This window comes from Podarcis gaigeae (assembly GCF_964106915.1).
Source record: "Podarcis gaigeae genome assembly, chromosome: 2".
Taxonomy (NCBI): domain Eukaryota; kingdom Metazoa; phylum Chordata; class Lepidosauria; order Squamata; family Lacertidae; genus Podarcis; species Podarcis gaigeae.
The window spans coordinates 38,500,160-38,523,479 of NC_139679.1; the positions used below are offsets into that span (position 1 = coordinate 38,500,160).

A 23,320-nucleotide genomic window follows, 5' to 3' on the forward strand; every position below is an offset into this window, starting at 1 on the left:
GCGGTCATTAAACCGCTTCTTAAAAAAACATCTTTAGACCCGGCCAATTTGGCCAACTATCGCCCAGTCTCAAATCTGCCATTCTTGGGCAAGGTGATTGAGCGGGTGGTTGCTGAACAACTCCAAGCACACCTGGAGGAAACGGACCATTTGGATCCCTTCCAATCAGGATTCAGGCCTCACCATGGGACTGAAACTGCCTTGGTCGCGCTGGTTGATGATCTCCGGCGGGCTAGGGACAAAGGTGAGAGCTGTTTCCTAGTTCTGCTGGATCTCTCAGCGGCCTTTGACACCATCGACCATAACATCCTTCTGGACCGTCTAGAGGGGCTGGGAGCTGGGGGCACTGTCATACAGTGGTTCCGCTCCTTCCTCCTGGGCCGTGTCCAGAAAGTGGTGGTGGGGGGTGAGTGTTCAGACCCCTGGGCTCTCACTTGTGGGGTGCCTCAGGGTTCTGTCCTCTCCCCCATGCTTTTTAATATCTATATGAAGCCGCTGGGGGAGATCATCAGGGGTTTGGACTGGGTGTTCATCAGTATGCAGATGACACCCAGCTCTACCTCTCCTTTAAATCAGAACCAGTGAAGGCGGTGAAGGTCCTGTGTGAGTGCCTGGAGGCGGTTGGAGGTTGGATGGCGGCTAACAGATTGAGGTTGAATCCTAACAAGACAGAAGTACTGTTTTTGGGGGACAGGAGGCGGGCAGGTGTGGAGGATTCCCTGGTCCTGAATGGGGTAACTGTGCCCCTGAAGGACCAGGTGCGCAGCCTGGGAGTCATTTTGGACTCACAGCTGTCCATGGAGGCGCAGATTAACTCTGTGTCCAGGGCAGCTGTCTACCAGCTCCACCTGGTACGCAGGCTAAGACCCTACCTCCCCGCGGACTGTCTCGCCAGAGTGGTGCATGCTCTAGTTATCTCACGCTTGGACTACTGCAACGTGCTCTACGTGGGGCTACCTTTGAAGGTGACCCGGAAACTGCAATTAATCCAGAATGCGGCAGCTAGACTGGTGACTGGGAGTGGCCGCCGGGACCACATAACACCGGTTCTGAGAGATCTGCATTGGCTCCCAGTACGTTTCCGAGCACGATTCAAAGTGTTGGTGCTGACCTTTAAAGCCCTAAACGGCCTCGGTCCTGTATACCTGAAGGAGCGTCTCCACCCCCATCGTTCAGCCCGGACACTGAGATCCAGCGCCGAGGGCCTTCTGGCGGTTCCCTCATTGCGAGAAGTGAGGCTACAGGGAACCAGACAGAGGGCCTTCTCGGTAGTGGCGCCCGCCCTGTGGAACGCCCTCCCATCAGATGTCAAAGAGATAAAGAATTACCTGACGTTCAGAAGACATCTTAAGGCAGCCCTGTTCAGGGAAGTTTTTAATATGTAATGCTGTACTGTTTTTAACACTGATTGGGAGCCGCCCAGAGTGGCTGGGGAAACTCAGCCAGATGGGCGGGGTATAAATAATAAATTATTATTATTATATTATTATTTCTATCTAAACAACCGAGGGTTTACACACATAGGTGCAGAAGATTCAAATCCAAAAGTGGCAGAGTATAATAAATAAGAAGAACAAGAATTTAATAGGAAATAAGTGCACATGGAATTCAACATGGTAAAGGTGCACTTTTCCATTGTCTCCCAAGGCAGTGGATGCCAACAACTACAACAATAATAAAAGCAAAAGATATTTCTAAAACAAAAAATAAAAATCTATCTACCATACTTGCACTATCTGCAGAATTTTAAGAATCAAAACCAGGCATCCAAAGTGCACGTGAAGCCATTAAGTGTTTAGAGGGTGCTCCTCTCTCCAAAACAGGCAGGCCAGTGGGGGACAATATGTGTGCACTACTAATTCACAATTGACAGTACTGCATGTGTATGTTGCACCCAAGCTTAAACAGTGAAAAGTGAGTCAGTCCTGTCTTTGTCCTGTACTGTATTTCACAGAAGAAAGGGGGAAAGCGGGGGGTCCTTCCACTGACAGCAAGCTGTCACATAAATAATACATACTAGGCTATATATAACTCCCAGGGTTATTCTGTTGACTGGGCTACAAGTTATCTGTTCCTAACAGCGCATTTGCCACTTGCAGCTGCAGATGGAAATCTCTGCTCCTACAGGGCTTGTTTACACCATCAAGGACCCCAGGCTTTAAAGAAGTTGATATCCCTGAATCAACAGTCCCATGGGCCATGGATGTTGCTGCTGATTCTAGGGTAATAGCCTGGGCCGGGGGTGGGGTGGGTGGGGAGAGAAAGAGAGCGGGGAACAGACCCTAGCATAAGGACTGGGATGATCATGGAATCAGGGAGAGCTCAGAGGATAATATCCATAAAAACCAATGGCAAAAGTTATTCACCCTTGTTATATTGCAATTCCTCACAGAAGTCTAGGAAGGTGCCACAAGGCAGGACTGCCCATGATGAGGCAGCTGTATGAGAGCCATTTGCTGCGTAAGTCTGTGCTATCATTTTGCTGATATTGCTGATACACACACATTAACCCAGACCTCTAGCATGACCCTACCTCATGCTCCCCCTGCCTCTGCTGGCCTCAAAGTCTCAAAGGCACTAGCCAATCCAGTGATTTTTCTTTCTTTCTTTCTTTTTTTAATGTGACCTAACCTGAGATTTGAACTCACGCCTCCTGGGGTTGGCAGACCCAAGCTGCATCTCTGGATCCTTTCATCCTTGATAAGTTCCCTCATCTGCCTCATAGTGTCTGCTGTCCTTCCCTGTATATGTCCAGGAAAATAAGCTGCTCTCCCGTTCTGCCTCCCAAAGACAGCAGTTAAGGTCTCGCTCTCTCTACCTTGATATCAATCAGTATAAGCAGGAGAGACAATTGCAAGGAGACTCTCACCCCCACCCTCTGGGGCATATTCAATCACCCCAGCCTCCCTAATCACAAGCAGATTAAACACACACACAAAAATCTACAGCGGCAAAGCTAAAACGAACTCTAAGAAGGATGAAGAAAATGAAGACACTATGAAATGCAGTAGATGTCAACTTCTACTTATTTTTTAATTTCATCTCTTACAAGCCTTTTGGAAGCTAACATGATTAAGTTCTTCACACAATTTATTAGCATCGTGTTGGAAATCCAGCGCTATATTATGCTGTCTGAGTAATCCAATTAGCAAAATGTATTTATTTAACCAGAATATTAGCTACACACAATCCCAAATGAAGTGAAGCTCATGATCCCCGAGTTCCTCTTGCGATGCTGCGTACATTTCCCCAGCTAAGGGGAGGTTTATTCACATAAAAGGAACATTATCATCCCCATCTTGAATGAATAAGGTGATGTGAGATTGTTCTTAAATACATAGCTTCTTTCCAATAATGTTACCTATTGCTCCTAGGCACATCCCGCCTCCCACCTTCACCTTTAGAATATATATGCTTTCCTAGCCCTCCTTTCCTCTACATATACACAGCTATATATTTCTAGGCAACTGAATTTCTAATTGCCTTGCAACTGCAAGTACAGTCCCTCTGTTCATTTTGAAATAAGCACTGCTCCTTCCATCTCATTTTGCACAGTCTTGCAGAGATCTTCCACCAGACAGTTCACAAATGTTGCTAAGTTGCATGTAGTTTGCTAAGTTGAAAACGAAGAGATTGCTTCCACCACATGCATGTTATGCAATTTCCCTACTTTTATCTTTTTCTATAATATGTAATAGATATTGACCATGCATACTTAGGTTTTTCTTCCTGAACAATGAGGACTGGAGCCTTCTTTTTAAAAATAAAGCTGAACGGTAGCTACACAATTTTCCCTTACTGAATGTGATCACACCATACTGAATGTGATCATAGCTGTGACTACTAACCATCTCTAACTGCCTGGGTTAGATTTATCTGGGTTTAGTTTCATCCTGTTTTTTTGTTCTATTGCGAACGTCTATGGGCCAGCTACTTTCAGAGCACCAAAATCTTATACACCCAGATTTTGTCAAAGACTGGGGAGCAGTGAGGGGGGGGTGATCTTTACCTGCTAGTGATTTTTCCACAGGCACATCTGCCAGAGGCAAAATTTGTATAAAACACCAGTGACACAATGCATATTTAGCTATTTTTTTTTCCCTTTAATGAGGCAGCTTGAGCAAAGGATCTCTCCTCTCTTTCTTCCCTGGCTCCTCCCATAGACATAATCAGATTGCTAAATTCTGTCTTTAACAAGATATGAAAAGAAAAAGAGCTAGAACATCCTGTGAGGTACACATGCAGATGCCATGATGAGTCAGACAGCACAGCCAAACTAAGACATCTACCCCCAATATCCCCCTCCCAGACTAATAGCTGACAACGTATGCCTTCCACATTAATGATACGTATAGAAGGCAAAGGGGGGAGGCACAAGCCCTTCGCCCGTTTCACTAACATTCACTAACTCTTCTATGTACCCACCAACATCCCCTAAGGCAAGTGAGCTGGTAATAAGTTCTTCTAACTGCCTCCCACATCAAATTTGACACCAAGAGTGTTTTTCTCCATTCCCACTGCTCAGCTTATAGTGCTGTCATCCTCATTGATTTTGACTATTTTGGTTATGGGGGGAAAAGACAGCGGAAGGGGGGGAAAACATCCCTGTGCTATTCGGATTCTTAAGTTAGTGAAAGAAAGTACAGAGGATGGGGGAGGTGAAAGGGCTTTTTCTCCTGCTGCCACTCGCTGCCACCACCAGGGTCTGATCTGAACAGTCCTTTAAGCAAGGTGAAATGTGCAAAGCATTGCATTTTAGCCCCTGGAGAAGCCAAACTGCTTTATCTCCAAACTTGACGGTACCCTTGAAATGGCACCTAGACTGATTGCAGAAGCTGAACTTGTCTTTAGAAAGATGGGGGGCAGGTTTTGCAAGGACCTCTGGGTTGTAGCTGGCCGTACCCAAATCTAAACCACAAGCTTAGGTCTCTGAAGTCATTGGCTTGAACTGGGACATGAAGAACAGTAGGCAGAAAGGCCTGCTTTGTTGGCCAGTTTTTACACTGGACTTGGCTTAATGTGGCTTGCTGCTGTTGCACCTGCCTCCATGGAACCTCACTGAGAAAAGCCCAGTCTCAATCCTCTAGCAAGCATCTTTGAAGATCTGTGTGACAGGATCACAAGCCACTCATAGAATCACAGAATTGTAAAGTTGGAAGGAACCCCAAGGGCATCTAGTCCAACTCTGTGCAATGCAGGAATCTCAGCTAAAGCATCCATGGCAGATGGCCATCCAACCTCTGCTTTAAAATCTCCAATGAAGGAGAATCCACAACCTCCTGAGGGAGACCATTCCACCATCTAACAGCTCTTACTGTTGGAAAGTTCTTCCTGATGTTTAATCAGAATCTCGTTTCTCATAACTTGAAGCCATTGGTTCGAGTCCTACCCCCCAGAGCAGGAAAAAACAAGCTTGTCCCATCTTCCATGTGGCATCCCTTGGGATATTTGAAGATGGCTATTATACCTCCTCTCAGTCTCTTCTGTTCCACTCCCTGCTCTTCTTCCTCCCAAGTTTGAAACATCTCCCTGGTTGTGTTTCCAAACTGCCATTCAGGATTACTCCATATGGGGTCTTCAGAAGCAGAACAAAATTCCATACTGAATGCCAAGCCACACAACTCCTTCAGAGTTTTCTCAGGAACTTAGACCATGAAGCAGCCAGATCCCTTTTAGTCATATGGTTAAGAGACATATAAGCTGTGAATCTCTATAAATTGCCTCACAATGATAATATCAGAAAATGTGCAATAGTTTGGGGATGCATTTGGAACTAGCAGTAAGAAAATATTTCATTCACCCTCCCAGATTGTGTGGACTGTAGGTAATCTTCCTATAGGCTTTATGTACAATAGCAGTTTTTCTACTGTTGGGGTGTACCAAATGTGTCTGGTGGACCCTGGATCAGCAGTCCATAGTCTGGACATTTGGCAAAGCTCCACAGTTGCAGGAACAAGCATATATTGACCAGTGCTCTGCCATGGATAAGTGAAATCCCTTCATAAGCAAGGCACGTCCAGGCAGTTTCTTCTCTGGGGCCCTAACATGGTGTCACATTTTCCAAGCAGGCTTCAGAATAAAATCCTAAAAAGGGATATCATTTGCACCATGTAAATATTTTTGCACATTAAAAATGTTTGTTTTACACTGTTGGCTTACAGTACGACACATGACGTTACCTTCCCTTTACTGCATAAAAACTGAAGCAGCTTGCTCATTCCTCACAACTGTTACACAACCATGCAAGGAAAAAAAATCAGGCTTATTTTCAGAAGATACAAACTGGAAGATCTAGGGATAGAATTATGCAAAATGTGAAGTTCAAATGCACAGACCAGAATGCATTATGAGATGTGGGAAGGCCACATGAGTAGACTGAGGCCTTAGTCTGGGAGCAGGGAAAACACACTGAGAGGGAGGACTGTAGGGCAGAGCAGATAAGCATAAGAAATGCTGGTGAATTCTTGTCCCTAACCCCACAAAACACCTTGTGGTTCCTGAGCATTTAGTAAACAGCCCCAATCTAGTTTGTCATGTGCAATAACCAGCTAACCCTGCTTGAACATTCTCATTTCCATCAAAAGATGCATCCAGTTACTTCAATGGCATTTGGATCAGCATATTATTTATCATGAAGATCCAGGTGCACCAGCTACATATGCAAGAGTCTGCATCTCTCTCTCTCTCTCTCTCTCTCTCTCTCTCTCTCGGTCACAGAGATGTCCTATATACGTTCAAGTTTTTCTGGCACATTGCCATGATGGCTAGAAATTCAATCCACTCTTACAAAGATAGCCACCAATTTCTATACGCCACAATGAGATCAAACCAAAAGTATATTATTTTGTTTTCAAATCTGAATTCAGAATGCAAAACCTGTAGAGACACAATCTAGGAGTAGAAATCCATCTAAATTGTGGGGGTAACAATCTTCAGGTAAGGAAAAACAAGGCGGGTCAGGTTGAAGGAGAACAATTGGCCCAATGTCACCGAGTGAGCTTCGTATTTGAGTGTGGGATTTGAACTCACATCTCCCTGACCACTCAAAGAAGAACCATTCCTCTAACAAGCTGCACAGGAGGTGATGGAGTTCTGCTCTGCTCCAGGCAGCCTTCTGGATTGGCAGCAGGTGGCCTGAAGGCACTGCGGACACTCCAGGAGTGTCTGCAGTGCCCTCTGGCCACCTGATGCCATGATGTGACGTCCGTGCAACTGGTAGGCATTAGGAAACTAGCTGAAGAGCAGAGCAGGAAGAGAGGTGAGGAAGCAAGCCCAGAGAGCAGAGAAATGATTCTAATAAACATCGGACAACAACAGAAGTGGGCCCTTTCCCTCCCTTCTTGTCTTATTACATTGGGAGATGTGGGAGGGATTGTTCATAAATACACCCAGCCACTTCCTTGGCTGGGCCCCAAGTGGTGGTGAGGAAGACAGCTTACAGTTCAGCAATGCTTTTAATGAATTGGCCAAGCGAAAGCTAGCTGTGCCTGAAATGGTTAATTCATTCCCCTCTGCCTGAAGCCTTAATGACTGATTAATTTCTTTCTCCCTTTAAAGAAGCCTCTGAATTAGCAATATGCTCGCACACCTCACTCCCGCACCCACCCTCACTCTGTTGATATTTGCAGGTTGGAGCTGGGCTCAAATTAATTCCTCCCCCCCCCGGCTTTGCACACTCTGGGCTGCTTTACCCAACAGACAGGCAAAGCTGTAAAGAGTTGAGTTCCCCTTCCTTTATGGCGGCACAGAAGAGAGGCTCTCAACCACAGCCGGGAAGAGAAAGCCATCTTGCTATTGTCTTCTTCTCTTGCTCGCATTTGCAGCTTGGAGACTTTTTTTTATTTCCCTTTTTATTATCATTAGGCAAGGTTTCCCAACTCACCCCCCCCCCCTCACAACTCCCCATTCCCAAGAACCGTGAGCGAGTGCATGAGCCAGAGCTGATTTATGGTTATTAAAACCAGACAGACTCTGGCAGCGGGCAAGAAAAGAACAATGCGAACGGCGCTTCCCTGCTGATGTTTATGGGGACTGTGTTCTTCCTTTGGTACCAGTCATTGGTCCCTCTGGTCTCCCTTCTCCACCCCCCCCCCTGATAGAAGCAAAAGGAGGGGGGCTGAGTATGTGTGATTGTATCTGTCTGTCTGTGTATGCGCTCATACCTAGAGGGAGTTCTGCATAATCATTTTCCTCACTGCTGCACTGCTGGTACAATCTGCATATGCGGCACAGCATGGCAGAAAGGAAAAAAGGGACCCAGTTAAAGCCTAGCTAGAGAAGTTCAGTCCTGTGTCTCTGCACAGCCATACTTCCACAAGCACACATATACCCCTCTTCCCTGGATAATGGAAAGTGTGGTGACCTCATTCCAAGATGGAAGGAGCGGGGTCTCTCTCACAGTGCAGCAGTTCCCGCCTGCCACTCTATTATTTATTCACACACTGTCTTAAGTCTCTGCCACTGCGTCTGCCCCTTTGTATCCCTGTGCTTCTGCCTCTCGAACAATGAATCTCTCGGTCCTTTTCAATCCCCTTCCATGTTGCTTACTTATCACCTCGGGGCAATATAATGGGATAGAATGTGTCTGCAACAACCTTGCCCCATCCATCAGCCAGGGACTGCAGCCCTCAATGGGAAAGTGACTGAAGGCATTACATTGCTACATGGGTACTCTGTGAAAAAGTGCCTCTCTGTCATGTCTATACAGTAATGGGAATTAAAGAGAAAGGCAGGGAAAAGCAGAAAAGCGCCAATGGACTTCGACTTGAAATTTCTCATTCTAAACTGTGTGCGTGTGTATAATGCAACACAATGTCTGCGTAAGGTGTGGACTGCCAATTACTGGCAAGCAGCAACTTCTAAGACTGCTGGGCACTTTCCCCATCTTCTCTAGTTCCTAGGATCACAAATATTGCTTGAAGCTTGTGGGGTTCATGGACCCCAAGATCCATCTTGTATATGTTTGCTTTTAAATTTTCATATATGTTGCTCAGTCACTTTGTGCTCTCACCAATCTGTGTGTCATATTCCAAGGTAAATGAAGCTCTGTGTTCCCTTTTCATTCTAATGTGGAGTCTAAAAACAGCTTATAACCTTTCCCCTTTTTGGCCAAAGTGGATGAAGTTTACAGGCACAGCGTGGATTAAGCCTGGCAAATAGATATGGGGTTTTGGTAGTGGAACTTTAAAAGAAGGTAAGAAATATGTTTTTAGAGGAGAGAAATGTAGAATCAAGAAGTAACTGAAGAAGATGGAGATCATTAACCCTTTCCCCCAGAAAATACTCAGAATTGTTTCTCCAAGTGACTTTTGCCCTGAAGAGTTCTAAATATTCAGACTTCCATCTGTAGGGATGGTGTGGCAGGCGGAAAATGCTTGGAGAGAATTTTTTTAGGAAGAGAGAAACAAAAACTGGGGGAATGGATAAATTAACCTCCCTTCTCACACCACTTCCCTCCCTGCTTGATTCCCTGCCCGCCCGCTCTGTCGCAGAGCTGATTTTATTAATTTTTTATTGATCGCAGTCCTGTGCTCACATACCTGATGGAATGTCTCATTGAACTGAATTGGAATTACTTTGAGTGAACATGGTTGGGATTGCAATGTAAAAATTGCACTGGACTCTGTTACAACATTTGCAGATAGCTTTACCAGAGTATTTACCTTAAATGGAATTACAAAGCACAGAAAAACAGTGTCCAAATCTGCTCTCATTCATTCATTCCTTCTTTGGCTGCTTTTGTGTGCCCTTCCCTCTTCTCAATCCACAGTAGTAAATGTTTGGGCTGGGTGTTCACCAGTATGTGGATGATACCCAGCTCTACCTCTCCTTCAAATCAGAACCAGTGAAGGTCCTGTGTGAGTGTCTGGAGGTGGTTGGAGGATGGATGGCGGCTAACAGAGTGAGGATGAATCCCGACAAGACCGAAGTACTATTTTGGAGGGATGGAGGTGGGCAGGTATGGAGGACTCCCTGGTCCTGAAATGCTGTGCCCCTGAAAGACCAAGTGCGCAGCCTGGGAGTCATTAGAAGACATCTGAAGTATTGGGAAGTTTTAAATGTTTCAAGTTTTATTATGTTTCAATATATGCTGTAATCCACCCAGAGTGGAGGGGAAATCCAGCCAGATGTGCAAGGTATAAATATATAACAACAACAACAACAATTTATAGGCTGCCTTTCAATTGCAGTGTTCCATGTCAGTTTACAATAGTTGTAAGCAACTGGTCATGTTTGTTCTAACGCAGGCACAGAAAACAGAAGCACTTGCATCAGAAAAGCCATCTTCCGGGATCCTTACTCGAGAACAATTAATGAGGATTACTCACTGAAGAGCTCTTTTTACTAACCGCCCTCTCAAAACTCATAAGTGAGGTGGGTTAAAGTGTAGTAGAAGAGTGCTTTTTCTCACTCCCACTGCCCTTTCAATGAATATTCATGGTGAAGGTAAGGAATCTGATTCCCAACATACATAGCACTAATCATATTAATTATCCTCAAACAACCCCAGTTCCCTAGTTCTTTTTACACTGAATGCAATGGTATGATCTTGTATTTTAAAGCTATTTATTTTAATCACCATTACCTGGTTGTTGTTTTTGTGCCTCTGTCCACCACACTAACCAATTTATCTCAGGGCTTTGGTGATAATTTGGTAACATCCTAAATCTCTTTTATCTGAGGGCTAGTTCCCTTGACACATTTGAGCACCTCAAGGGCTGCTCCTGAAAAGCCATCCCTTATGCAAAAATATTAAGTATAATTTATAGCATCCTGGTTGTGGTACTATCAAGCATCCAGTAACACCTCTCTGTTCTTTGCTTCACAGAAACTGAACCTCTCACCTCAGCAGAAGGAGACTCAATGCAGGAGGTGCATGTGGTAAGCAAACAAACACCCCAGATACGTTCCTCACCCACCCCCATGGTGCATGCCAGCACAGGAATGCAAACAAATGGTACAGACCCTATACAGTAGCTGTAGCAACGGCCATTGCAGCAGTTAACCAGCACAGACAACACATCACATGCCCCAGGCACACCCACCACACACTCTGCCTAACACAGCGGCACACGCAACAGCCATGTGATATGGCACAAACAGGTAAACAAATGCACATTAAATTATACCATTTGGGCTATCCTGAGCACAGAAAGCTGGCATAAGTTACTCCAGGGTAAGTTAAGCTGGCATGAAGTATGCTGAATCTGGAGCCCATTCAGGAGGTCCTGAGAGTGGCAAACACAGGCTGAGCTTCTAACCAAGAGTCAACTCAGCCAGTATCATCATGGGAACTGTGCCCACCTGTGAACCCACAGGGAAAGCTCCCAGGTTCCTTTATCAGATGTGTATGAACTGTGGGGTGGATGCCATCTATACCCAGTGATTTGTTCATTTTAATTTGTCACCTACAGTGAAGGCAGATGCAATTCATTCAGCTTCTCTGAGGTCTCCTTTTTTTTCTTTACTACACCTTCAACTCGCTTGTCATCCAGAAGTCCAATTGCTTCCCTAGCCAGTTCCCTGCTTTTAGTGTATTTAAAGAATGTTTGTATTGTTGGTCTTAGAACCTCAGAGTTGTTTTTCGTTTCGTTTTGTTCGTTTGTTTTGCAGCCCTTATTGTCTACCTGCACGTCATTTGCAAAATTTTGCATTTATTTTTGTTCTCATTTGGGCAAGACTTTCATTTTCTGAAGGAAGACTTTTTGCCTCTAATAGCTTTCTTGACTCTTCTCATTAACCACATTGGCATCCTCTTGGATTAGATGGCATTGTTCCTGAATGCTGGTATACATCTTAGCTGAGCTACTTTTATTGTGGCTTTCAATGACACTACTCAGATAAACCTCTTAGTTATCCCTATTCCTCTGCACACCCCTTTCCTGAAATGACACATACAGCTGGTTGGGCTTTAGGAAATCCAGGAACCTTAGACTTAAAAGATGGCCAGATGGCCTAAGCAGCATTTAACCCTCAAGGATAGAAACTGCTTGCAAGATTCAAATCAAATAGTTGTATCTTACTTTGAGGGGTTACTACAGAGCTAGAGTTAGTTACAGGAGCACATATCCTGAGGTGAAAGACTTTCTGAATGTTTATTGGTGTGTCTTGTCTGGCTGTCTGATTCAGTTTGCTGTGGAATTAATGGGCGAATCTGACACAGAAGTGAGTTGAAGCTAACTGAGTGTGAGATCCCCTGAATAATGAGGGCCTCATCTCTCTTTTCACCTCAGAGTAACTGAGCTCATTGATTCTGCCCTACCATAACAGAAACAGCCAAAATATCATTCTGCCACACTGAATCTAAAGCTGTGGTATGTCGCCAGCTATGAAACTGGATAACTAAACCTGGAAAATCCTCTACTTTTGCAACTGACTCTTGAAAGAGCTGGGAGAAGTATTTGCTGTGCCACAGAACAGCTTAAACTACAATCACCCAATGTACAGTCTTTCATGATGCTCATCTATTCCTCCATCCCTACCTACCTGTTACCATATAAAGGCTCTGCATTGTGACTGTGATGTATGAGTAGGTTTTTCCACAACTGTGAGGGCTAGAAACTTGTTTTTCCTAACTGAATGCTGATTATAGGAATCTAGCTTTGCAGGCTATAAATAGACATGGCACAGTTTCTTCTGCATGGTACAGTTTCATTCAAGGGCAGCACTCAGAATATAGTGGTCCATGCACACAATACGGAATCTAGTCTAATGCGTAAGCGGGGCGCTGGCTTTATAGTTAGGAGGGAGCAATGAGGGCAGGCACAGGAAGCCCCCATCTATTAAGGGAACAAGCAAAATCAGCTGCATGCATTGATGTGGGTTTTCACTTTTTGGTGATAATGATAAGGAAATTGTCCAGATAACCAGCATGATGTTGGGAGAAAGAAGAAACCGGCATATGAGGGTCTCACCTTGAACTCCTCTTTGAAGCTCCTAGCAAGAGATCATGCTGTGGTTCAGCATCTAGGCCCTCAACCCGACATTGTCTCTTGTGTCCACATCAAACCCAGATACACAAAGTTAATGACTCAGTGCACTTTGAAATATGAACGACAGCTTTCCCAACTCACCTTCTCTAACAGGTATCTTCAAAATGATAAAAAAATTTTTTGCTAAAAATTCCCATTAGGCTAGTAAGCAGCCCTTTATCTCAATTCTAAAATGGTAAACCTTGCAGGCTAAATCATGATGGGAAATTAAACAGTATGACAGGACAAAGAAGTTATTGAGCCCCCCATGTCATCATAAAACACACAAGCGAACCTGTTACTTTGATGTCGCGCTCGATGAAATCCCTACCTGCTCTTGACTCCTTCAAAGGCTGCCTTCTGGCAAGGACTTATCTGATGGTTTATTCGTTGCTGAAAGACAGAAGAAAAATAAAATAAAATATTGAGCTAATATGGAGATTTACAGTTGGTGTTATTGTTTTTTCTACATTTGGATAATGGTATCACTAATGAGGGCTGTAAGAGCAACTTTTACAAAAAAATAAGCACCATACTGTGATTTCTGTCCTATGGAGATCTGATATTTCTCCTCAATCTCCAAAACTGGGTAAATAGAGAACAGGGCATTCTGCCTTCACAACTGGCCAAAATGTAGCATGAGAAGCAAACCTTGGTGTTCCCAGAAAGACCAGCTGCAATACCTGATCAATTCAAGTAATTTAACTGATTGAGGTAAAAGGCACAAGTACCCTCTTGTTCATTAAGTAATCCACTGACTCTTCCCCACTGACTAAATTCTGCCAAGATGCCTATGTAAGGCTGGGCTTCTTCAAAACAGATAAACATTTTAATTAAATGCCTGACTAGCTAGATTTTTTAAAAGTCAAATGTAAGAGCACTGTTTCCCATTTTTAGACATTGAGAACGATATATTTTTAGACATTGAGAACAACAAGTGCAAAACCAGAAATGCAACTGTATACAAATTTACCTAACAGTAAGTCCAACTGAACTCAATGGGTGATCGCAATGTTAGAGCAATCTGCTTAAACATCTGGATTTAAGTAATGGGCAGCACAATCCAAAGGCCTCCTTATGGTGGGCTGTGGGGGTGGGTGTTGGATTGAGCAGAGCTCTGCTCAGCTCTGCTTCTAGCGTTTTGGGTGACAGCTCTTGGGGACTGTCATGATGAACGTCTGCACTTCCAGATTTACTCCACTCCACTGCAGGTTTGAGGAAATGTGCAACCCATCACCTGACCCCAGCAATACCGCAAGGTATAGCTAGCAAAACAGCAGAAGCTGGTAAAATGTTCTCTGTGCCACTATAAGGCCTCTAGTGACAGTGCTCTTTCAAGGGGAATGCAATCCAGTCCAGAACAGGACATGTACCTAATTCCCTAACATCGGTACCACTTATGCACAGTATCTTCACCCTGTCAAGATACAACTTCAGTTTATCACCCGCTGTCCATCACATTACTAAATCAAAGCACTGATCTGACATCTGTAGAGGTTTGGCAGAATATGACCTAGCCACCATTGTGGCCCTGAGAACATCTGCCTATCCAAGTGGCCCCAGTCTAGAGCAATCTACCCCAGAACCTGCATTATTCAGGCCTCAACCTAACAACCCTAATTATTACAAAAAATAAGACAAGTGGATATTGCCCATGATTTAAAGAACCCCCATCTCTTCCAATCTGACCCTCAGGTAAGTAGGAATAGCTTGGCAAGGAAATAGTCTTTTTGCACCAGATGGCTCCCTAGTACTAGGTAAATCCAGCTCTCTTAGGCTTTCACACAAAGAGGCTTAAAATTAATTAGCAGCTCCATTAAAAAAAGAAAGAATACAAAGCAGTTGCTGTGGCATAAAGGAGTGTGAGAAAGGAGACTGATTAGGAGGGTTTTTTCAGTGCTTTTAGGCCAAAGGGATGAATTATAGCTTACAAAAGAGGTGATTTTTATTCCACAGAGAGGTTAAAGGTATTTACAAGCTGATGCTTTGATGCTGTTTTGTTTTAAGGCATTTGTGGAGCTATTTTGTGAGATGACAGTTTCAGCATCATCACTTTGAATTCAGCATTCTCCGGAATGAAAATGAGAAGGAGAAGATTGGTTTTTCTCACCAGAATAATCAACAAGAAGCAGCAGCCAGGTTGTTTATGGTTGCCTGGTGACCATGAAAAGAGCAGCTTCCCTCACTCAGGATCTATTTCGAGCTGGCATGTCACACTGCCACGTTAAAGCTAAATGGAACAGGAAAGGTGACTTGAATGGGACTCGGCCCTGCAAGATGAGCCACTAAAAAAAAGGGTGGGAGGAAAGGAACAAAACAGCTGTGCATGTGATGTACCTTTAACCACAAAGGGAGCTTCCTTGAAGATAATGGGATTATGATCTCCCTTTTAAGTTAAGCATTTGCTTAAGAGGTGCTCAGCCTAATGTGACAGCATCTCTACACATTGGCCAGTGTTTTCCTCCAACCGATTTCACATATGTGTCCTTCTCAACACCTGAAAACATTGTACAGAACAATCCTATCCGTGTTCATGCCAAAGCAAATTGTCATTGAGTCCAATGGATTTCACTTGCTAGGAAGGCTGCTTAGCAGGGCAGTAACCAGGACAGTGGAAGCAACCTGTGACCACCACACAACCATTTTGGGATTAGGTGCATCCGGCACAGTATGCATGCTTGCTCAGCGTTCATGTGAAGTATTCATGCTATGAACTGAAAGTACTAATGCTCTTCATTACTTTGACTGGAGAGACCAGAAACATTTCCCCCTCTCTCACAGGGATGGACAAATCTGTCCATTTCAGTCTTTCATGCTTCCAGTCTTAAGTTGAGTTCTCTATCAGTTTGATTGGTTTTTTTCAAGACTGCATGAAATTTCACCAGCAGTTTCATGCCAATGTCTCCCAATATACAAATTTCTGCTTGCAATTCCTCCCTCATGTGCCCTTTTTTTTTTTAAAAAAAAAGCAATTGCCCCTTATATAGTGCATTTTTGTATGTTATGTTCACTGTTATGCACATTGTTGTGCATACTTTATCTTAGTGTATGCATTATTGTGCACTTTACTTGGCTGGGGTACCGCACTGCAAAATTTGAAGAAGTGTGAATTTTGAAGGATGGCTGAGCAGTGGTTGGCAAACTTTTCCACCGGCGGGCCGGATTGCCCACCCGCAGGAGTGCTCACACCAGTGCGCATGCACACATGCATGCCAGTCTTTCCCCGCTGGCTTTTGGAGCCATGGGGGGGGGGAGGTGTCTGCGGCTTCCTATTGGCTGCAGGAGCTTCCTACAGCCAATAGAAAGCCGTGGCTGCATCCCGGAAATCAGTCCCCACGTGGAGCTGTCACGCCGGTTTAGCTCCATGCGGGGACTGACCGAGTGGGTGGCAAGGGCCGGGGGCCGGTTTAACAACCCCCTTGGGCTATACCCTGCCCGCGTACCATAGTTTGCTGACCCCTGAAGTATAGCTTCAGCAAGTTCGCCTTTAAGAGTGAACTGAGTGGAATTTCTCCTCCATTCCTACTCATAGATACAAAACATAGCAGTGGTGTTGGTTTGGTTCACACAACACATCCTCTGCAGGAACATTTCGAAAGGTAAGTAATTGCCCAGATGTCACAGCCATCTTTGTCAACTGCTAGCATATTTGCAAATCTAATAAGGGGTCTGTATGGTTTCAAATTGGATGGGGGACCATGTCCTGAGACTTCTGCATTGCAGGGGCGTTGGACCTTCAGGGTCCCTTCCAAATCTACAATTCTATGATTCTATGAACTACCGGTAGCTACCAGTCTTCTTCCTTGTCCTAGATGCCCCTTACCCTCCCAACATTTATTTATTTAACAAAATTTATATACTGCTTGACTGCAGTAGCGTAGCGTGGGTTGTCAGCACCCGGGGCAAGGCAAGTAATTTGCACCCCCTAACCCGTGGATTTGCGCCCCCTAACCCGTGGATTTGTGCCCCCTAACCCCCAGATGTTGCGCCCAGTGTGGCCGGCCCCCCTGCACCCCCCACGCTACGCCACTGCTTGACTGCAGTAAAACCTCTGAGTGTTTTATACAAATATGTATCCCATTATCAATTAAAAAATTGTTAAAACGAACATGCCCACATAAAACAATCAGATACAGAAGAGGATAAGGTTCCCACACCTTTAAAAGCTGCACAGAAGAGGCAGTTTTGGCAGGTGGCAGCTCATCAAGAAGAGGGCACAGAGCCACTTCCTTTGTTACCTTAATAGCCCATACTTGGGGGGGCATTACCTCACCAGGAAGCTAGCCTGGCTATTCCAAGAATTGAATCTGTGCTGGATCCAGGTATTAGAAGGGGGCTCAGGCATATATCCTACCCATCACAAACTCTTAACAATAGTAACAAAGCTTTTAAGTATTATTTTACCTACTTAGTCATTGTAAATATTCAGTAAGGGTATTTGTGGGAGAGGACTGTAGTGTTTGTTACATAAGAGCTGTGTCCTCATTTGCATCTGGCCATCCTGACTCCGCTTGAGCCCTTTTGCTTGACCCAGGCTTACATTTACTCAGCCCTCCTTAGCCCCCTGCAGCCCAGATTCATTCTTTCAGCGCCAAGCTTGAACCCCACCAGCTCGGGATAAACTTTGGGGCTTGCAAGACTGATGTCACTGCAATCAGATCTGGATCTGGGAAAGAGTCTCCCCACCCCCAGTGTCCACAAATCTCAATTAGATAATCCATGACAGACAGCCATCCAAACTCTGCTTGAAAACCTCCAAGGAAGGAGATCCCACAACCTCCAGGGGGAGTCCGTTCCACTGTCAAACACCTATTTCTGAAAGTTCTTCCTGAAGTTTAGTCAGAATCTCCTTTCTTGTAACCTGAAGCTATTGGTTTAAGTCCTACCCTCCAGAGCAGGAGGAAACAAGCTTTCCCCATCTTCCATTTGACAGTCCTTCAGATATCTGAAGATGCTATCATATCTCCTCTCAGTCAGCCTCTCTTCTTCAAGCTCAACATACCCAACTTCCTCAGCTGTTCCTCATATCTGTTCTTTGTCTTGGACAGGTGCTAACCTGGCAGCAGGTGGTCCATGATTTTTTTTATTATGAGCCACTCTGGAATCATTTTTTGATGAACAGTGGTATATAAACATTGTGGATAAATCAAATAAACAACATTTGTAATGGTGCTGTGGAGAGATACCAGGTTTCACTGCAGGGGTGAGGATCCTGTGCCCCCCCCAGACGTTGCTGGACTATAACTCCCACCATCACTGACCACTGCTCATGCTGCTGATGAAAACTGGAGTCCAACAACATCTGGAGGGCAGCAGGTTCCCATGCCTGGTCTACTGAGTGTCTGCCCCTGATTGTGAAACAATGGCGTGTGTGATTAAAAATATCAAACAAAAAGAAGAACGAGTGCAATTTGAAATGGATAAATCCTGCTCATGAGCCAAAGGTAATTTGCAGGCATTTAACTGACAGGAAACAGGTAAATTGCTTATGGATATTTCCCAAAGAAAGAAGGGAAGTTCATCAAACACAATTTTGATATGAATTTTGTCTTTAGCTCTAGGGAACTAGATAAGATTCTGAGTTATTAGATATTAGCCTGGAGCATTGTGATAACATTAGATATTATTTATCATTAAAGCCAGCCAGGAGGAAAGAGCCATTTTTTTGTGGGGGAGAACAATATGTTCTTGAAACAAGAAGGAGCGGGGGAAAGCGAAGAAACCACACTGAGCTGTAATACCAAAGCTTTCAATATTATACAGCTTATTTCCTTGCTTTAGCTCAGAGTGAAGTTAAGATGCTTAATGCTTAATGAAAACAGAACTTCTTGTGTTTGACAAAAACCTCAGGAATGTATAAAGTGTTTGAAACATTGGTTGTGTTTGCACGAAATGCTACTAAGCTATAAACCTTGGCTTAATAAAACTTACTCTGTGCAAGCTGCGTACTGGCACATGTAGCCCAAACACTTTGCTCCTCCCTTCATGTGAGCAGGTAAACAAACGGTGAAGGAGATAGCTTAGCATTATGTTCAAACCCAGGACTGTGGTTTCTTTCACCCTAATTAACCCACGATTACAAAGCCAGCAGCAAAGCATGGTGAAACACTATCAAGGAATTGTGGCTGTTTAGGGTAAAACAAGACACGGTCCTGGGTTCAGACATAACACTGAGCGATCCCATTTGTGTACCTCAGGGGTGGAGAACCTCCAGGCCTCTCCATCTGGCCCTTGAGACATAGGCCAGTGTTTCCCAAACTTGGGTCTCCAGTTGCTTTTGGACTACAATTCCTATCATCCCTGACCACTGGTCTTGCTAGGGATGATGGGTGTTGTAGTCCAAAAGCAGTTGGAGACCCAATTTGGGAAACACTGTTCTAGACCATGCACTCTCCTCTCACTGACTTTTATCCGCAACCTCCTCAGGCCCTTTCACCTGGTTGGAATGTGTTCTAAACAATATAATTCAGTCATCCAAGGCACAGAATTACATGCGAATGTGGCAGTGGGAATCACAGGTAGGACTAAATGGAGATTGTTATTCTACACACAGTCTGGAGTTCGTAAGTGCCTTTTGATTTCACCCGTGCTTATAACCATGTATAACATACGTTCCAACATGTTGAGGCCAAAAACTGGGGTGCACACCTGCACAAGAGCACGGAGCCAAAAAAAAACAGACGCTTTGAGGTGCAGCAATCTCACATGTTTTGGGGAGCACCCCCTAACGGGATTTCCAGTATGGTGTAACTGTACAATAATCTGAATGCTACAGAGCAGACCTGGATGTTTTGTGATTTTAAGCCACAGATTTTGGGGGAAATGGTGTGGAAGATCCCTTGCTATTCCCTAGTGAAAACCTCACAGGATATAATGGTTTATTTTGTAAAATAATTAATTCTTTCAATGTAGTGAATTACTCACTCCAAAGGCCAAAGAATAAATGAAGTTAAATGCATGAATGCATTTAGCATTTGTAGTCATCCTCCCCCACCCCAAGTACCAGCAGTATATATATATAGGGGCTTTATCAGGACTGGAACCATATATTTCTATGGGAAAGGGATTAGCTCCCCCTTAATGAAAATTGCTCTGATAAGCTGCTCTCAGTTCTGGGAATGGAAGTTTCTGTTTGGCACCAATGCAAGCTTCCCACCCAGCCATTGGGGTTGTGGTAGTGACAGGACCACAGTGGAAGGAAAACAATTGACTCCCCCGTTGCCTTGGCCGGCGGCCCCTATGGCTGTTATGTATTTTTTGAAGGCGGGGGGACCCTAACCATGTCAAATGTAGTCATACATTTAATATCACACTTAGTTTGGCCCTACGTAGATGGGAGGCGGGGGCAAGTACTTGGATTCAGCAGAGCGCAAGCAGGAGCTGATTAAAGAACCGGCCCAGGGGTGTCTAAAGACTGCAAGTGCATGTTTTCAGTTTTTCTTAAAGTAAATAAGTATGCTTTATTCATAACCAGCCTCCCTCAGGCCACACACAGGGAACAGTGCTTTACTTGACACCTTTTAAGATTGACTCCTTATTAAACAGCTTGGGTCACAGAAGGATATCCTTGAAAGTATCTATAAAGAGGTTCCCTGTTATAGCCTTCGTGGTTGGTGGGTTGGCGGGTAGAGAGGGGCCCCAGTTGCAGTACCATGGCCCTAAGAGGACTAGTCAGCATCAGCTAAGCTGCTGGGAGGTCAGGCTGGGGCAGGTGATCAGAGGACTACATACATATGGAGCAGCTTGTAAACGCAAGAACCGGTAATGTAGAATATGGTGACAACATGTTTAAGAAAACCAGCAGCTGTGCTGTCCGCAGCAGGAGGAACTATTGGGTGGCTAGCCAGGTGTGAAAGCTGTTTTGTTGTACGCTGGATATAAGGTGGGGGGGGGGGAGAGAGAAACCTGTATTTGTTTTTAAGGCACTCAACCCCTGCATCTCTACTCTTGAACTGCACTGTTGTGCTTTTAATGGCTCTTTATTTTATTTTTAAAAAAGGAAGTTCTTAAAGCATCGTGACCATTAACCTAAAATCCAGGGGAAGTAACAAGCAAGAGGAAACAGTCAGGTACCCAGACATTGATGAATACAAAGCCTGAAGTTTAGCGAAGTGATTTATCCCATCACATTTTGCAAGCTGTTCACCTCACAATAGAGAACCGCTGCTTAGTAATTGAGAAGGACACATCCTCTTTCTTATATTGAGTCTGCCTGTGAGCGATGATGATGGCAAGTTAATTAATTATCTCCGGCATCGGTTTACTTGAACATTTTCTTTTTCTCCAGCAGCCTTTTGAAAAGAGCCCAATAGAGGGCTTGATTAGGGGGATAATGAAGGAAATTTCCAATAGATTATATCATTTCTCATCTATTTGCAGCCATTGTTAACATGGATTGCTCTCTCAGTGCCGGGATTCGCGTCAGGGAAATTTCATAAGCATGTAAATCTACCTTAAATGGGATATTTAGGGATAAATTCAAGTAATTGCATGTTTATCATATTTCTGTCAATGTGATGGGGGGAGGGGAGAGGAGAGAAGATCCGCTGCCTCAATCTCACTAAGAGGTTTTATTAGATGCACCCAGTTTCCCTTTGTGCCAAATTATATGAGAAGGATCTATATTTTGAGGGGAAATGGGTTGACACCAATTGCAAAGAATAGACATCTTAGAAATGCTGCAAGTAGAGAAATAACAGCATACCCCTCAAAAGTTCCTCACTGTGAGGAATGTCCTGAATGTCCTCCCTGCAATCTCCCTCCCTTAACTAGGCCTTGTTTACAGGCTGTCACCTAATCTGGGACCAGAGAGCAGGGATGGAGAACCTGCACCCGCACCCTGGATGTTGTTGGACTCCAAATCCAATCAACCCAGGTCAGCATGGCCAAAGCAGAGATGATGGGAGTTGTAGCCCAAACAAATATCTGGAATTTCCCATCTCTTCCATGGACAACAGTTCCCCCTGCCCCTCTACTGTTTTCAAAGATCGTCAGTTAAATGAAAGGGGTGATTCTATGTTTTTCATCTTGGATACAAAGAGGACCATCTTGGCTGTGAGTCCTGGACTTCTTGATGTTTCATTTATTTATTGACTACTTTTGCTATGTTTGCAATTATGTATTCCACACACCCCCATGCTATAAGCCGCCTTGAGCATGGTTTAACTATGAAAAAGGCAGCATATAGATAAAATGATGTATGGCTGGCTGGCTGGTTTTCAGCTCAGTTTTTAATTCTTAAATTATAGTTTCCAAATGAAACTTACCACAATATATATTACAAATAATAAAAAATGCAGAAAGTTCTATCTAATAACTATCTAACAGAGCAAAGCACTCTGTGTAGGGCTTCCCTTGCACTTGATCCAGAAGCTGCAGTTAGTGCAGAATGCTGCAGAATGATTGCTAACAGGAATGAGACCTTGTCAGCAGATAAGAGATCTGCACTGGTGGCCAATTTTCTATTGGGCCAACAGTGTTAGTACTAGTATACAAGCCTTTAACAATTGGGACCAGTTCACCTGCAATATCACTGCTGCAGGGGTATGGGTGTGTATCCTGCTTTTCCATGGAGCTCAAAGTGGTGAATGTACATAGTTCTCATTTTATCTGCAAAACAAGCCTGTGACATAGGTCAGATTGAGAGTGAGCTGCTGGGGTAGCTCATTTGGCAGAAAATGAGACTCTCAGGATTGTGGGTTCAAGCCCCACGTTGGGCAAAAGATTCCTGCATTGCATGGGTTGGACCAAGTGACCCTCATAGTCCCTTTCCAACCCTCTGTTTCTATGACTGCCCCAAAGTGACCCAGTGTCTCTGAAAGTGTGGATAAGGTAGATTTGCCTTTAAATGCAAATTGAACCAAACACCTCCCCTCTTGCTGCTGCTGCTCCACCACCTGCTCACCCCCCCCCCCGCTAGCATTTAGGAGTAACCCTAAGAAAGGCTGAGCTGGGAGCAGATCCTTGACTGATCTGTGAAGACTTAATTGTTAAAGCCTGGAGTTGCATGTCCCCCTTGCACTTCTGGAGTGTTGGACAGATGGGCCAGTTTTCATCCCTGAAATGGGTCTTCCTGCAATTTCAGAAAACTGGATCAGTCGGCAGAGGAGTTAGAAAATGGCAGTGATACAAGATCAGAAAAGAAGAAGTGGAAAGTGTTTGATGGGGTTAAATGTCCCAGCCTGAAGTAAAGCAATTTCCTCTCCTCTCCTGCCATTTTCTTCCAGAGGCTTATCATCTCCAGCTGGGACGATATAAAGCCCCATTTAATCGAGATCCATTTAACACTGAATCATGCTAACAAGATTACTTAGCTAGGGCTAATTCTGTATTTGCTGAAGTTCCATATC

General features: G+C 44.4%; 1 long non-coding RNA gene across 1 annotated transcript in view; it reads right to left on the reverse strand.

Annotated features, from left to right (window-relative positions):
- LOC310839568 overlaps nt 1-23,320 on the reverse strand; it is a 321,862-nt gene that overhangs the window by 151,972 nt on the left and 146,570 nt on the right. Inside the window, exon 4 of the long non-coding RNA XR_014561540.1 lies at nt 13,303-13,364. This is a non-coding gene — a long non-coding RNA (uncharacterized lncRNA). The remainder of the gene's footprint in view (nt 1-13,302; nt 13,365-23,320) is intronic.